At 41.5% G+C, this 13,074-nt stretch overlaps 1 protein-coding gene and 1 long non-coding RNA gene across 8 annotated transcripts in view; one reads left to right on the top strand and one right to left on the bottom strand.

Moving 5' to 3' along the window:
• ZNF644 (zinc finger protein 644) overlaps positions 1-13,074 on the bottom strand; it is a 76,649-nt gene that overhangs the window by 45,894 nt on the left and 17,681 nt on the right. Inside the window, exon 1 of one of the 7 annotated variants that reach the window (XM_033068067.2) lies at positions 5,051-5,108. The exons of 4 other annotated variants lie outside the window; for them this stretch is intronic. The gene's annotated coding sequence lies outside the window, so the exon portion shown is untranslated. Of the gene's footprint in view, positions 1-4,776; positions 4,860-5,050; positions 5,109-13,074 lie in introns of those variants that run through there. 2 more of the 7 variants (XM_033068065.2, XM_033068068.2) reach the window with 2 other exon arrangements.
• On the top strand, positions 5,328-9,367 carry LOC117000444. The gene is made up of 2 exons (XR_004418763.1): positions 5,328-5,484; positions 5,631-9,367. It is a non-coding gene; the product is annotated as an uncharacterized LOC117000444 (long non-coding RNA).

Consider the following 13,074-nt stretch of genomic DNA (forward strand, 5'->3'; position numbering starts at 1 on the left):
AAACCATAACCACCACCCACCACACACTGACTGCAGCCAGGCAAGTAACAGACTCCAGGCACTTCCTCCAGAAGCAGCAAGGAGCAGACATAAGGATCAGTTTTCCAAAAGCAGTCACTTGGCCTCCTGTTGTCTGCCTTTTCTGGAAAACTCACTCCTGTCCCTACCAAAGAGCCACACTGGGAAAGTAGATGGGATAAAGCATAACTCAATGCCATCAATGTACCAAAATATTATTCTGTGGAAAGGCAGGCAGAAGGAACTCATCACTACTTTTCAGTGACTATATTTGCTAAGGAATTCCCTGTCTTTCACTAAAACTATAAATGGATGCATCAGGTAAAAGCCTGTAAATAAAGGTAAATTACACAAGAGATATTTTTCTGTGGAAACTACTTTTACAAATGGGTGCTAACAGTTGGTCCAGGAAACAGGGAAGGTACAATGATCTTGATTCATGACCAGCCACAATTGGACCAATCAATAAGGCACCTGTAATTCCTCCCATCCTGTTTCCCAAAATGTGCCTTCTCTCCTGTTCCACTGCTCTGTAAAAATGAGCATTATCAAGTAGCCATTTAGGGCAAGTAAAAAATATTCAAATACTCACAAAATAGTGTCCCTTTATGAAGAAAAAAAGATCCAATTAAGTATGCTAAGTATCTAACTTGTAGTATTCAGCATACTGAAAAGTTACAACACACTAACAATGGGCCTGAAATATTTCTAAACCCTGCCATCTGACCTTTATTCTGATTTGAGCATGAACTTCACAAACGGGATTAATTTTCAAGAAATACTGAATTACTAAATAGCTCCTCATCTTCAAACTAGTTAATTATTTGTAAGACAAAGCACTCAATATCAATCAATAAACATCAACTAGAGAATTCCATTTCCAGAATCTGGATTTAATATGAGCCATTAGTTCCCATACCAAGAGCATTACTGTTACTTCTACTGAAGTTCTCTGCAATCCAAGTTTGCTCAAAAGCATGCTATCACTCAACATTTAATGTAACCAAAACACATACACACACAGAGTTAAGGAAGTCTTCCCTCATTTAACCTCACTGGCAATATAAGGGCATGGCTGCAACATTTTGTCAACCTAACAGCTGCTGTGTACAGTAGAACAGAGGCAGAAAGGCATCAAATGATTTAAAATAAATTATTTTATATTAAACTATTTTATAATATATTTCATTATGAAATATTTAAAAAGTTCGCTCTCCTTCTAAGTGACAGAGCCTATTCATGCTTTTAAAAATTTTGAAAACAACACATATTAGAAGTTTATGCAAACTCATTACATGGTCCTTCTTGGTGGCGAACTGTGATTTGAGCATCAGATGGCATCCCACAGGACTGCTGCACTGTAGAGGTGCAGGGCATTTGCATCTGTTTTTATGTGAAATCAAGGCATTTCACAATTCTGTGAACCACGTGCGCATTCCTTCTTCCATTACTGCTTGCATGAAATGTTCCCATTAATTCATCTAAGGACACAATGCATATAGGCAATGTTTATGTGAGCTTTCTGTCTGGGTTTTTTTGGGTTTTCTGTTAATTGGGCATAAAAAGGATATTTTTTCATGATACTACAAACTTATGAAATCTTTTAACTTGTTCTGACAATATCTTTATGTCTACCAGCGCCAGATATCAGTGACCAACAACCACAATTTCCACAGGTAACTAAAGTCCTTTATATAGTATCAATATGAAGTTTACAACTACATTGGTAAAAAAATGCAGCAAGGAAAAACGTTAATTAACAAAAGTCAGCTTAAAGATTTGGTTTATAGGCAGAGTACTCGGGAAAACCAATGAATATATTTTCAGAGAAGACAAACTGGTTTTGGTTTATTTCACCAGGGATACCTTCACACTCTGAAGTAGGGTGGACATTATTTTCATCTGAACAAATCCGGTTTCGGAGGTTATGCCAAGTTTACTCAGCCTCAAAATCAGTTTAAGTGAGTGCGACATAGTTTAATTTTATTGTCATTTTCCCAGTCTCTGGCTACATAATACAAAATGCTCTGCAATTCAGAGCACAAAGGAAAGCAATTGAACGTGGCTTGTAGTAACCAACATTGGAGCAATGCATTCGGTACTTAAAGAATAAAGGGAATAAAAACAAGTATCTTAAGGTAGATCTGACAGACACATCACTGGAACTTGGCTAAAGATAAAAAGTTGCTTGAAAATGTAAAAATACGAGGACAGTGCTAACTGACACAGTGAATCAGCAGCTGTTCAAAAACCTTTAATTCAAACCAATTTCAGGTGAAGCTGCAGAGCATGTGACATAACTATTCTGTATTTTCTTCAGTTTTAAGTTCTCAGAGCTTTTAAAAGCCTGAGAGTGTTTGAAACCACTAACTGTGTGTAAGCACATGTGTGCTTGATTACTATTGAGAATTTTATTCCTTTTTCAGTTCCATTTTCTCCATAAGTGACTTGAAAAGGCTGAAGTTAAAAAGTACACATACTAGTAGGCTGGGTAATACTTGCCAGCGTAAGCACAAACTATTGCTCAAGAAATTCCACTGACAACCCTTGACTTTAGTGTCCATATGAAATTCAGTTATTTTAAAGTCAAAGGCATTACCATTCTTGTTTAAAATCACGTTTATTCAGCTGCTGATGTTCCTATTTCACTCAATCTTTTCTCTATTAAATTAGCTCACAAAGATGCTCCAAGTGGTCAGTGCCTTTTTCTCCTACTAGCCAGGTCACCTGTTGAGAGTTCAACTCCCTTTCTGCATTAAGAACTTTCATACTTTCCTAGGCATATTCCTCTGAGTGATACTAAGCATAAATCAGACACTAGACTTCACGAAATGTTAAAAAAAAAAAAAAGAGTAGTACACCCTTGGTTGTTAGGTTGGTTTTAGGGGTTTTATTAAAGTGATAATTGCCCAGGACTTTTTTTAATTAAAAAAAAACTAAATAAAAAATCATGCAGACTGAACAAAAGAAAGGAAAATGTATAAAAAGACAAGTCAAATCTCTCTGGTGACATTTATGGGAGTTTTCCTCCACAAAATTACTGTTCCTTAGGTTGGTCTTCCTAGTACGAGACATCAGAATAAACTATTCTAAGAAGATATTCTTAAGATTATTAATTTCAATTCTTGCTGTAATTCTTGTATAACTCTGCACCAAATCCCTCTGCAGTTACATTATACAGGTTTGCAACATCAGCTCTGACTCTAAGTCAGTGTAACAGGATTGTCACACTGCACTGCTCATCGATGCATTCTGCTTCAACTCCTCTCCAATAAGAAAATTGCTGCATTTTCTTGCACCTAAGTGACCCACTAAAAGCTTCCCCAGATTTATTCTGCATTATCTAATCAACGACTTTGCCAAGTCAAGTAGTAAAGAATTCTACACAGAAGAAACATATTAAGTTACCAAAACTCTGAAGCACTTCACCTTCTACTGTGAAGAATCTTCTCTTTAAATTTTTTTCATAATTTGAATCAAAAATTATGTTGCAACTTGTATTTAAAAACCCTATCAACTACTTAATGTGTTCATTCATTACTCTATACAACATGAAATGACTTCTCACTCTAAAAATCTGGTGCACATTCGTTCCTCACATGTGTTTGAAAGCAAAGTTCCATGACACAATCTTCATAATTTAATTATGTGCTGGAAAGGGGGACAGGAATCAGAATATCACCGCAAATGAGGTTTTGCTTAAAGCGCTAGAGCTGTACAGCACTGAGGGAAACCTATTTTGATATATCATACTTGTTTTCCATTGCCACTTGATTGGTCAACTACAGACAGAGGTATTGCCAATAGGCTGAAGGTTACACACAAGTCGTAAAAGAAAAAAAACTTTCTGCATTTCGCACAAGTTCCATTTGTAAGAATGATGCTCATCACTGCAAGCTGGTAACGCAAACTTTGTCAGAGAAACCGCCAGATCCTGAAGCTGCTGGGAGCCCGAACACACGACTTTGATACCTGAACCGTAACTTTTCCCTCGCTGTTATAAAGCGCCTCTGCGCCAGGAGCTCTGCCACCGCTCCCGGAGGGCACACAGGCCAGCGCCGCGGCCGGCCGGGGACTCGCCACCTCTTTGTACCGACACCAGGGCTTCAGAGCCCCTCCGCTTCACACCAAGCAGGAAGGGAACCAAGGGGAGAGTGAAGAGAGCACGCTCCCGCTGTCCCAGGACCGCAGCACAACCTTTCCCGGGCTGGCCGCCAGCACAGGGGGGCAGCGCGGGCGGGACCCGCACCAGGGAGACGCGCGGCGGAGCGGAGCCGGCCCTGCGGGACCCGCCGGGGCGGGCGGCGGCAGGGCACGGACGCCTGCGGGCCCCCACGGTGACGCGGTCACCCTCGAGCGACGGCATTGTCCCGCCCGGCCGCCCCCGCCCGCGGGGCATTACCTGGCTCCCCCGACCGGGCTGTCGCCGGCCCGGCCCCAGGCCCCGAGCGGCGGCCCCGGGTTGCCCAGCTCCTCCGCGCCTGGCAATGGCGGCGGCCCCGCTCCCCCTCCCCGCTCCGCGCTCACTGGCTGCGCCGCTGCATGTGACCGAACAAAACCCTCCTCGACACAGCCCTTTGTGTCCCGCCCGGCCGGGGCACCGGGAACGCCGCTCGCCGGCTCGGGGAGGTGGCGAGGGGCACTTGAAGGGACGGAGAGAGGCGACAAGGCGGGCTGGAGAAGGAAGGTCCGGGGAGGGCAGCGCCTGTCGCGGCCGCTCGACCTCCGCCACGCCGCCGCCCCGGCCCGGCCACTTACCGCGGCGGGGGCGGCTGCGGCCGAGCCGCGGTGCCGCACCAGGTCGGAGGCGGCCGCCATGTTCCCGATGCGGCAGGATGGGGCAGAGCCGCCCGCTCCGCCACCCGCCGCTAGGGCGGCCGGCCCGGCCCGGATTGGGTGGGCTCCGCTCGGCCCCGGCCCGCGCCCCCCGGCCCGCGGGGCCCTGCGCCTCCTGCTCTCCCCGCTCACTCCGCGGCCGGGCGGGGGCGGCGGGGGCGCGATACGAAAAAATAAATCGTAACGGGAAACTCACGGGCTCGCCGGGCTGTGCGTCACGCCGGGGTTACGTCCTGCGCGCGCCGTCGTGACGTCATCGCGCAAGCCTCCTGACCGCCCCGCCGCTCCGCGCGCGGCTACACGCACACGGACACAAGCGCGCACGCGCCCTGCGGCGGGCGAAAGGCGCAGGCGCACAGCATCCCTCCCTTCCCCCGCAGGGAGCGCGCGCCCCCGCCCCGCCGCGGCGGGCGCGCGCCTGTCCCGGTCCCGGGCGCGTCCCCGCGGGCGGCCCCCGAACGGGCTGGGCGCACAAGGCCGGGTGCCAGCGCCGCTGCCGCCCGCCCGGAGGGGTCCCCTCCCCGCAGGCCCGGGAAACCAGGTCAGGTGGGCAGGATGTGCGCCGGGGCGCTCCCGGGCCAGCGCGGAGCCAGAGGAGGGCTCAGGCTGCTGCGGACCGTCAGCCGAGAGGTGACAGAAAGACACGATCGGTGCTATTCTCTCCTCACATTAATGCTGCTGAAGCAAACCCCGGCTCAGCGAGGGAATTCTCCCAGAATCGGGGGAGAATGCTAAGTGTGTAGAGAGTGCTTAGATGAGTTAATTTTTCCCTTCAGACTTGCTGGGCCCGGGAGATTTCGCAGCAGAGTGACGAGCTGATAAACACAACGTCAGAGGTGCGAGCGGCGGTCAGAGTGCTCAGGAGACAACAGATGTCAGGAGAGAGCGAGAGGAACAACACGCCAGTGTAATCAAAAGGGGGGAATAGGTACAGCCAAGCACTGCCAATCATTCCAGCCTCTGTTCCCAGAAAAGTACTGAAGCAAATAATCACACATCTTTAAGTACATGATAGCTAATGAAGTGATAAGTTACAGCCAACATAGATTTGTCAGAAAAATCACATCAAGCCAAACTCATCCCAAGCTGTGACAGGATAACAGCCCTTGGATGTGAGTTGTGCTCGGTTGGTTATGGCTTGACTTAAGTAAGGTTTTTTACACCATCTCAGAGAAGTCTTAATTGAGCAAGCAAAAGACATAACATAATGAAATGACTGCAGTGGTGCAAAATCACATCAGCAATGTTTCACTGTGACAAATAGCAGAACAGAAAATACGGTTCCCTGGAGGAGGGTATGTCCTGTGTGTGATACCAAGTCTAATTAAACGAGTGACAGAATACAGTTTACATGGATTGGATTTGCCAACAATGCCAAACTGGCACAGTTTGGAAACATGTTACAGCACAAGAAAAGAATTCAAAACCTTCCTGAAAAAGTAGTTGCAGAAATATGATGCAATTGAATAAATACAAGTGCCAACGTCAACATTTAAGCAGGAAAATAACAATTGCACAATTGCAAGACTGGGAACAGATGAATAAACACCAGGTTTACAGAAAAGGGGCTGGGGATCAGAGTAAATCACAAACTGAACATGCATCAACAATGTCACACCATTGTGAAAAAGGCTGCAGTACAGAGAGATGTGTAAACAGAACTGTCATATCTAGGACAAGGAAGAATTCCTCATCTTTAATACTGGTGAAGTCTCATCTGTATGTTCAGATTTGGCCTCTGCGTTTCAAGAAAAATTTCTTCGAAAAATTTCTTCAAAAGACTTCCAGTAGAAGACAGTACAAGGAAGGTGGAAAATTTTCACCATTTTAAAAGATGTGACCCTAACTGAAAGTAGGAATGTGTGAGATTTTAGTCTAGAGAATAAAAGACCATAGGCAGAAAAACCCATTGTTCACTGAGCCCACTGCAGACAAATGTAACAGCTCTAACTGTACTGAGAAAATTTCAGTTAGACATAGGAAAAGTTCTGTTATGATACAGATAAATAAAACTGGCATATATTCTCTACAGGATGCTGGAAATGTTATTAGTATGGTTTTTAATATTAAATTAAATACCTATACGAAAAATAAGAAGCATTTGACTGCTGTGAAGTAATGGATGCACACTAGGTAATAATTGTTTTCAGCATAATTTTCTGTAGCTATCCAGATACCCAGATATCTGTTCTGGTCCTGTTTTTTTCTGACAAAAGTGAATCCCAGAGGCATTTAAACATTTAATGTGTTGTCATGATCTTATGCACAGGTGTAGATATCCCCTTTGGGAGTTTTTGTCATGTTACAATCAGTATAACTGTGTGGCAACATATGTCACATGCTCAGCTAATTTACTAATTTATAAACTTTATATATCACTATAAATTCCACATTTTAAAATAATGTGTGTGTTAGTGCCCAAATAACCATCTATCACAGCTTTTACTTTTCTTTGCTTTTTCTCTATGGTACCAGAGGCTAATTTTCCCCAAAATCCATTAAATTTAGGGGTTTCTCTGGAGCTTGCCAGTTAGGAGAAGGCAGTGTGAGTGGTTTATGTTGTGGGACTGAGACCCACCAAACTCAACTCATTAGAGATGACTAAAAGGCCATTAAATAGGCCAATTTTCGATCTCCACTGAGTTAGACTGAATTCAAACTGATAGCCCACAGGCAAAAGGCTATGAATTTCATTAACACTACCCCAAAGCATTCAGTCCTCTAATGAGTGCTAATATTATTCTTCTGAGAATTAAGCTTGTTTTCTGAAAATATACATTTATAAAATTGAGTTCTGATTATTTTGGAGCTTGTAAGGAGTTTTTCCATTGCTCTTAAACACAAGAAACATTATCATCTTGTTCAATCCACAGATTCTTTCTAAGATTCTTACATCATATGTGCTCCATGCTAACCAAAATACAAACAATAAAAATGTGAAAAAACAAACATTAATGCTACCCCTAAGCTTCTTGCTGAGAATCATATATTTTATTGCATGCAATAATTTTAAGGTCATCACACTTACTTAAATATATTTTGTTTCATAGAAGGCAAGATTTAAGGAATAACAATTCATGTTTTGATTCTGCAATTAATAACTGAAGGAAATAATCAAATTTCATAAAATTATTAACTTATAGAAAATGCAGTGTTTTATTATATTTCCATTTATTATATTACTATTTATGAACAAGTAAAATGCTTAGCATAAAAAACCTGAACTTCAGTTCTAATGCTGCCAAATCCCATAATTTATCAATAGTTTAACGACATCTAGCAATTTTTTAATCTCTCAATTTAATACTTCAAGTAAGAGGCCCAATTCCATTAGCACTAGTGGACTCTTAAAAATACTTATGATTCACATAATCTGTGGATCAAAAGAAAAATCCACATTTGGTGTGAATGAATAGAGCACATAAATGCAATATTTCATTAAAATGGCAGTGTGGTAAAAGATTATGTCCAGTGGTGTCAGAAGTCTTCTGATTCCTAATTCCACTTCTGTTGCCATTTATAGTATGTGAAAAGTAGTAGATCATCTTATAGGTTGCCTGATGGATTAAGAAGACTTGAAAAATAGACACAAAATGACATAAAATTGGGATTTCATGTCTGCACAAAACAGAAACTTTAGGACCAGTGAAGCATTCCAATGTCAGTAAAAGAAAATGTATGGCCAGTAAAGAACCACACAATAGGATTCTTGAAAATCAAGCCAGATACTGCACAGCTGGCTTTTTGTTTGCAGAATTCTGGCTGTGTCCTGTATTATTTCTCCACCAATGCAGACAAGGCCTAAATAATGGTTAAAATAGCATTTGAAAATCTCTTGAGAGAATGGTGCTGCCTAGCTCCTCCTGGTCTTCAACAAGGCTATAAAAAACTTTAACCAAGGCAGGTTCTTTCAAGTTAGCAGCAAAGTATGATTAACTGGAACCAATTTAAAAACTGTTTCTTCATATAAACGTTTTTGTAGCTGAAGCTGCGAGGGAGACTTGGAACAGGTTTAAGCTGAAGCATTTTGAATGAAAGAAGACTGCAAATGCCTCCTTGTAACACATAGCAAAATCCCAAATGCCTGGAGGGAAAAACTTTTTAATGATAATTTCTTACATTTATATAGCACCTTTAATTCCCTAGGACCCCAAGCACTTCATTAACTCGATGCAAAAAGCTTCACCATGGAAATACAGCCACTATATGCATCATTCCTTGAAAATTTCATATTCAGTTGACACATATTCTGGTTATCCTGTGTATAGCAAACAAAACAACAACAGATAAAATATTAAGCTATCTAATTTTGAGTTGTAGAACAATTTAAGTCTCTATGGTTTACAAAATGCTCTCATGTAATGGATACATGGCATTTAGCCCATTTATTTTCCTTCTCCATTTACTATTTCAATCTCATCTTTATACCAAAGCCCTTGGTAGAAAGTCTTGTCTTCCATAACATTTTCAAAATTGAAATGATTCCTGATGTCTGAATTTCAGATAAAAATGGTCTCTATAGGAAAAAGTAGCATCTTTTATTAAATACATGACTACAGTCTAAAAAAGTAGAATTTCTGAGTACCTAAGATATAATGATGGGAATTTTTTAAGGTGAGATGGCTGTACTAATAAAATCCCTTAACTTTGTGTGTAAAGCTTGTCTTCTCTTTGCCTTTAGACCCTTGTAGCTACAAAAACAAGCACACAGAAACATGATATGAAAGATATCTGTGTTTTATTGCTCAACCTGCCATAGAGTATTTCTTTACACTCTACAGAGATATTTCTGGTTTCTTGGCCTTTCTTACAATGACATAATCCTGATTTCACTAATATCCATAAATTTAGGAACTGAATGTACTGCTTGTTTCAACAAACATTAATCAACATTATTTCAATTGAAATATTAGAAGAACTAATAAAATAATTATTTTGAGCAGTTTGATTTATTTCAACATTGTAAAAACCAAAAGGAGGAAAGTGACTTCTCCTAATATCGTTTTTGCTGCTTGAGCTGTTGATTCATGTTTTGCTGGCCTGCTTGTTACACAGGCTCTTTTGAGATACAGTTGTCAATGTTAATTAAAGAGGATTGTCTTGTCTATTTTTCAGACAGAACAAAAATATATTTTATTTATAAATTTAGTCTCTGACATAAATCAAGATATTCTAGTCATCTTCATCAATGTGAATTAAATTTTTAGAATTACCAGTAAAATCATAAGAGAGCAGTAAGAGCATATAGGTAAAATTAAATCCATTAACCATTAAACCTACGTCTCTCTTAACAGTGATCCCAAGATAAGGTTAGTCCTGAAATAAAGTATTTTGCAACAGAAGGGTGTTTAGACAGCATGCCTAGGGAAACATTACTGCTTGGCACTGTGGATTGCCTTTAGAACTGTCCTACTGTTGTGTTTGAAATCTCGAAGCTAGGAGAAGATTGCTCAGATTACATAATAAAGACAACTGCCATTCTGTTTTGTCACTGCTCAGCTTCTGTCCATAGGCAATGGTATGAAAATTTCTGTGTCTGTTGCTTAGGCTAGGCCTGTGCTTGCAATCACAAAACAGCTTTTGTCAGGACAGCAGCTCGTTCCCAGCTTCCCACAGTCGTCTGCTGTTCTCGGTGTTCCCACTATGGAGTGTTCCTGTCATCTGCCACTGATCAGAGGGGAGCAGCTGCTGGGGCAGCACTGCCTGCCTGGCACACCAGGCTCCATTCTTAGCTGTTCCACAGGTACCACCACAGTAAACATGATCAGTTACAAATCCTGGATTAACTATCAATAGTCATTAATCAACCTTAGTCCTTATGCTTATTTTATTTCATCAGGTGTTATTCTAATTCATCCTCCATTAAAAAGACAATAGCTAAGCCTACATCTGTGTTCCTTTCAGGAGGGTCTGCCATCTCTCTTCCCACATCTCAGTTACTAAGCTAAAGTCCCACAGAATTCAAAGATCACAAGAAAGCAGATTAGTGTAGGAAAATACCACCATACATTATAACACTGACCTTCTTAAAAACAATGCATTACCTTGGAGAGTTGCCATTTGCATCACACACAGGAAGCATTAATGTATGAAAATATGCTATGAGCAACAAAACCATAACAGATACCTTCCTGAATCTGTTGATTAATTACAATTTAGTGTGAGAGGAAGAAAGCAGTGGCAATAAACTGGCCTTCAACAGATAATGGAAAAGGACCTAGATCTAATAGGTATAAATTATCATAGCTCCACTTAACTGATGATTCAGTTCACATTATAGTGCCAAACTGATGCACAGGGAGTGGACAGAAATAGTAATTGCAAGATCCTTGTTTCAGGTGTCACTGGTAGCCTTAACATGCTCCTGCAGAGGTCAGAGCATGAATGAATCCAGCTTCTACCACTACAGGCCCTGTGCCAGACCTTTGCCACGACTGTGCTAGGCTGGCAGAGTGTTAGTGATGAGAAGGAAACTGCACTAGGCCTGGAGTGTCATGTTCTGTCTCCGTCAAGGTGTGTCACCCCACTTCGTGTGATCAGGGTCACACCCATGGCTGCAGCTTGTATTAGAGACCAGAGCATGTCAACATGGAGAATTGGTGACAAGAATCCTTCCAGGCATGCTCCATCTCCAAAACTGTGACTTCTCTATGAGGTAGGGACACAGGTCAGGTGGCACAACACAGCCAAGTCCCCTCCCTCAGACAAAGCCCATTTCAACACCCTCCCCACAAGGAAAAGGCTTTGCTAGCCAACCCCCACACTTCTGCACTTCAAAGCCATCTGGCCAGATGGAAGCCAGCACAAAGATCCAAGTGAAGACATCTTCACCAAAACCCTGTGCCTTTAGAAGCAAGTTCCATATGTTTTAGTAGCACTTGAAAAATGAACAGTCTCTCCCTCGTCAAAATCATTGCCAGGCAGGATTTCAAACCGCCTTCTTTTCCCTGCAATCTCCTACTCCTCTGCCTGGTAGGCAGTTGCTACACCAGCAATTCTGATTTCTCTCACTGTTGAATGGACATACACATTCTTGTCTTTATTCCTGACACAATTACAAAAATCTTTATTATTGTTTGTTTGTAAAGTGTCAGAGGTTTGTGCATGGGAGGACATAGCAATCGGTTTTGAAGAAGAAGTAAAGAAAGCAGAAAACCCATTTTACTACTATTAATGTGGAAGTACTGAGGATCTTCTTTTGTGTTTAGGTAAGATCACAGCAGCAGAAAGTCTGTTTGATATGCCATACCTTCTGTTTGTTTCTTAATTGTAAGGAGTTTGGTTTTGATCAAGACAATTAATTATGAATATACCTGAGTTTTCAAACATCAGAGATAAAGCTTAAAAAAAAACTACAAAAGATTTTTTAGACTATATTGTAGTGTATGGATAAGTATATATCTTCAGGGCATAAAAACAGACATCTTTGTAATTGAATCCTGAAAATGAGGGGGGCAAAATACATAAAACTGCAATAGTTCTACACAGTCTTAGAGTTAATACACAATTGTGAAAAATTATGTATTAAATTTTGTGGTTGCACAGAATCAGTGTATAGAGTGGGTTGTTAGAAAAAAAAGAAAAGACCAAGGTACAGCCTAGGGTTATTATAATGACAGCATTGTTACCCAGTAACTTTTTCCTTTCCACCTCCCTGCCAATCACTTTTTATGCCAAAAGAAGAGGAGCATCTCTTAGCTCCTCACTTTGACCACATCCATTACCACTCATCTGCCAAAAAGTATCTTCAGTGCAATGTTCAAAAACTATATTAAAACTTTTGATTCTCTCTTGTTCATACAGTATTTCCATATCACATTCCACTTAAACTCTCAGGTGAATTATTTTGAACAGCAGTTCATTTGCCATTATCTCATTCAGGAAATAATGTCAGGTTTAGGATTTGCAGGCAGATTTGTATTATACCACCACTGGTTTTATTGTGAAGCTCATATGAACATAAAGTGTCTCATTATAAGTTCATTGAAATAACTTCAAAGACTTTAATGAGCTTTCAACCAGGCTCTAAGAAAGAAAATTCCAGCACTAATTTCCTACTAACAAAAATCTAGGTATTAAAAATACCTGTAAAATAGGTATTTCAGTATCCTGGAATGCATGCTGAGTAGAGGTTTCTCAGACAAAAGCAAGAGGGAGGAAACTGAGAAGAACGGTCATGTTCAGTTTTGAAATTTGTCCCAGTTTCACAGGCCTTGCCCC

This window comes from Catharus ustulatus, chromosome 9, assembly GCF_009819885.2.
Source record: "Catharus ustulatus isolate bCatUst1 chromosome 9, bCatUst1.pri.v2, whole genome shotgun sequence".
NCBI classification, from domain to species: Eukaryota; Metazoa; Chordata; class Aves; order Passeriformes; family Turdidae; genus Catharus; species Catharus ustulatus.